At 33.3% G+C, this 4,453-nt stretch overlaps 1 long non-coding RNA gene across 1 annotated transcript; it reads right to left on the bottom strand.

The window, feature by feature from the left end:
- Positions 1-1,567: 1,567 nt before the first annotated feature.
- Positions 1,568-2,996, bottom strand: LOC143085019 (uncharacterized). Its single transcript, XR_012981226.1, has 2 exons — positions 2,764-2,996; positions 1,568-1,850 (listed from the first exon to the last, which is right to left on the bottom strand). It is a non-coding gene; the product is annotated as an uncharacterized LOC143085019 (long non-coding RNA).
- Positions 2,997-4,453: the final 1,457 nt, after the last annotated feature.

Consider the following 4,453-nt stretch of genomic DNA (forward strand, 5'->3'; position numbering starts at 1 on the left):
TGCGTTTACATTAGTATTTTTATTCATGTATGGTATTTTATAAGCAGATTTTGTTTTAAATATTTAGTTATACTAAGCGTAGTTTTAATAAACATAAAACTCTATTTTGTTCTTCGTTTAATAGAATAAGTAAATTATCTTGGAATATATCAGTCATCGGAGGTTACTGAAACCTAGTGTAAACAGACACATATGAGGATGACAGTGAATTGTAATAATTTATTGAATCACTTTAATGAATTAAGTAGAAACTGAAAAATAAAGGCAACAGTAGTATACCGCTGTTCAAAAACTCCAACATGTTGCTATTAAAAATAGGTATTTTGAATGTGACATTTCACGGAAGTACATGTACTCCTCATAATGGACAAACCTTGATAATAACAGACTTGTTTTTGTACTGTTATGAATCACAGTTTATGACTTAACTTAGTACAGATCTGTCTGAATTGCATTTAGTTGATGATTTCAACAAAACATACCATTATCTTGATGATATTTTCTCGTTAAATAATCAAGACTTTTCAAAGTATACTATCGATGCGATATAGTCTTGTTGTGCTAATGCGGCGTAAAGCAACCAACAATCAAATCAATCAAATCATAATGCAGAAATTTACTCAAAAGAAATTTTAAATAAATCAGCCGCAATCTTAAGCTGGTTGTCGAATATCTGTTTTACAGAAACGACAATATGCTGCAATTGTTTTAACCACAATCCTGTCCTCTTTTAACGAATGTGACCCATCGAGTAGGACCTATCACTGTGTTTGTACTAACATGAGCAAAACAACGGATGACAAATGTTAAGGTGGATCTTCTACCCCTTCCAGAGCATCTGAGGTCCCTTGTTGAATGTTTGGGTTCGTGTTGCTAAGTCTTCATTTTTCTATGTTGTGTGGTGTAATTTTTTTTATTACCGTATAATAGTATTCGTTTCTTTTACCATAGCATTTGCAGTTGTTTTTCTACTTATAAGTTTGAATATGGTATCTTTTGGCGTTTACATTTCAACTATATATTTAATAAATGTTCTGTGAAACAAAATCACGGTTTAGATCTTTTTAAATATTTTTGTTAAGGGGCCAGCTGAAGCCCATCTCTGGTTGTAGGATTTTATCGCTGTGTTGAAGACCAATTGGTAACCTTGGGCTGTTATCTGATATTTGGGCTGGTTGTTTGTCTTTGACTTATTCACAATTTCTATTCTCAATTTTAGGTATTAACAAAACTCTGACTTAGAAAGAAATACGAATGGCAAATAACCCTCTGTACATCATCAAACCACAAAATTAATGATAATTTTTGTTATGATTTTTATAATTTAAAAACAGTTTATTGTACTATCTTAAATTAGAGGAGCAATATTCTAATTTTGTTCAGTAACATTTCGAGTGTCTTTGAAAGACAATCTTTTCTTGTCAGCAAGCATTAACATTTTATTTTGTCGTGAATCAACAAGTTTTCCAATCCAAGATGATCATACAGTAATGGCTTTATGTCTATCTTTCCATGCAACGTACTTGTAAAACTTCAAGGCGTTTCATATGCAGATAAGAACATAATTATTATTTCTAGATTTATATATCAACTACACAGTTGTAAATTTAATAACACTTAACAAAGTGATAATATGATATACAACTAAGCCCATTCTATAAGACAGCTGAGTATGTTCAGATCAACGAATGATTATACAATTGTTTAATCAATGAGATTTTTTTAGTTTTATAGATGGGATTCACATAAATATCTAATGTTCAAGGTAGTATAAGAAGTGTTCCGAACCCCTCAATCGCATCTTGATATCTTGAGTTTTATTTCGGTAGTGATGAATTTTCTATAAACTTCTGAAAAATAAAATCATCACCAAATTGTCAATTTCCATTGAGATATATACATACTTAATGTTTATTTAAAGAATAACCATAAATGTTGAATTTTTAAATTTTAGATTTTACTGTCTCAACTCATTTTTTATCGTACATTTTGGTATGCAAACAGATTTATCTCTCATATCATGAATCTTTTTTTCGTTTTAGGTAACAGTTCAGCAACCTTTGTTGAGTATTCATAGGTACTGTCACATACTATGTTCAGCCTGCGATGATTTGATCCTAAGATCATATTGTTATACTACACAATTCTACATCGACGAAAACGATGTGTCTGTTCTATTTTGAGTCGGTTTGTCTCAATGATTATAATAATGAATTCCTATTTATGTTCTTAGGCGCTTCACATCCTTTCCTCAATTTTGAGACTTGCATATTCGATTAATCTCCGGTGAAATGAGACGGTTTGCATTAGCAGAAGGACATGCATTTCGTCTTGTACATTCTGATGTCATGTAATTTTTGCAGTGCATATTGCTTAAAAACTTTATGGTAAGCTGTTCTTATTCATATATATATATTATTGTGCCCGAGTGTAAGCTGTCATTGCTGATTTAAATAAGACTTGTTCGCTATTTTATCACCTGAATTCAACTTTGATTCCTTTATATAATGGGTATTTTCCAGTTGAGAAAAGGTTCATGTGCGACACCACGACCCGTTAACTTAACCTGATATGTATTTAACGGATTCATTTGACATTTGCTGTACTTAAATCTCAGTATAGTAGGTACAACACATCAGAAAATGTTACTGCCTATAAATGTACGTTTCATTAATTTTGTCAATTCGTTCACTTGTTTTTTATTTTATTTTTATTTGTTTTCTATGGCTGATTATTAGTTTGACAAACTCAAAATGTTCTTACCTTATAAAAACAAATGTATTAGCAATACCAACAGTGTGATCAAATTAATAGATTTTGATAAATAGAAGCCTCTTGAAGCTGAATCTAAAGAAGCAAAACATACATCATCATGATAGTGAAAGTTATATTTAAGGTAGCACAATACAAAGATTTTGTCACTCCCAATCAGACACAGTTTTGGAGGTCAAACTGTGTTGTGCAAGAATCCATAAAATATTTTGGGATGCTATGAATAACAAAGAAGCTAAATTCATTCAAGTATAGACATCACAATACGGCAACTAATTACATGATAATTAATTATGTAATAATTATGTCATAATGAAATTATTACAATTTTAAAGATTATTCCTTATTCTTTCTTTTGGTACCTCATTTATAAAATTTAAAGAAAGATGAGTGGAATTACATCAGTTTAAAGATGTCTGATTGGGGATGAAAAATCTTTGTATTGTGGTACCTTAAATTACGTATTTTTTCTTTTTTATTACATGTCTCATAGTTCACACGTTCACTCGCTTTAAGAAATATGCTGCACTGTAATTTTTTGTTAGTTTTTTACGCCCAAAAACCGTCTGTTATTTATTATATAAATGCAACAAGAGTTAACGAATTTTTTTCGTACTTTCATCATAACAGTTTCGTGACAAACGATGATAATGATTTGTATAAATGAATTATCCAATCTGATTGAAAGACATGTTCTATGTTCCCGCTACACGTGCGAGAATCTGAAAACGCTCCACTCTACTTTCAGTTTTAAAGATCACGTAAGGATCCTATTGCTTTGTCACACTGATACACGCCTTCAAAATTTGAAGGTTTAAATCAAATTTGCTGATGTTATAACTATCGGACAGAAAGTATAACGAAGTGCTGTCGGATCCTGGTATATAAGCAATGGTCTTTATCTTAATCAGATTGTAAATGATATTAATACCGTTAATAACTAACATGAAACTAAATGTGAAATTTAAAATGGTGGTACGTAATGTTTAGTTTCATTAAAGGTGATTATTTCATATTTATTTTTACAATCTTAGTTGTAGGATGCACAGTAGTGTGGAAATGAGAATTCTGCCGCAAGACCATTTTCCATGCAGAAATCCTGCATCAGACCCCCCAATTTCGGGCCCGGGATGCAAATGGGTCTGGAGTGAGTCGGGGATGTTGAAAAGTGCCTGGAGGTAAGAATTCACCAAAATAGATTAAAAAATTTGGAAATCCAATAAATCATGAATTCTGAATCTTTTCAAAAGATGGATCAGCAAATCCGATTGCTAGGTCCCGTGCGGGAAGAGAGCGACGAGGATGTGAGAAAAAAGGGCACTGGCTCAAAGGAAAGCCAGACGCGAGTCAACCCCCCTGAGCTGGCGCGACCTGCCTTGGGAAATATTCCAAGTGGTAGACGTCAAGGAGACAAAAAGTCAGTACGGGGAGGGTATGATTCTGACGTTGGAGAGGAAAGGGGGAAAGACCTTGGTCTGGGCGTGCAGCAGGTTGATCCGGGAGATGAGGCGAATACCACGGGAAAAGTGGCACCTGCTCAAGATTGATAACTATGGGATGAAGAAGGCAAAGAAGAGCGGGTACGACTACTTCGACTTCGATGTGGTAATTTGAGAGGGGGGCGTGGGAGAATCCTTTTCTGATGGGGAAACCCATCGGAAAAAGATACTGGAGGACTGGG

This window comes from Mytilus galloprovincialis, chromosome 8 (assembly GCF_965363235.1).
Source record: "Mytilus galloprovincialis chromosome 8, xbMytGall1.hap1.1, whole genome shotgun sequence".
Taxonomy (NCBI): domain Eukaryota; kingdom Metazoa; phylum Mollusca; class Bivalvia; order Mytilida; family Mytilidae; genus Mytilus; species Mytilus galloprovincialis.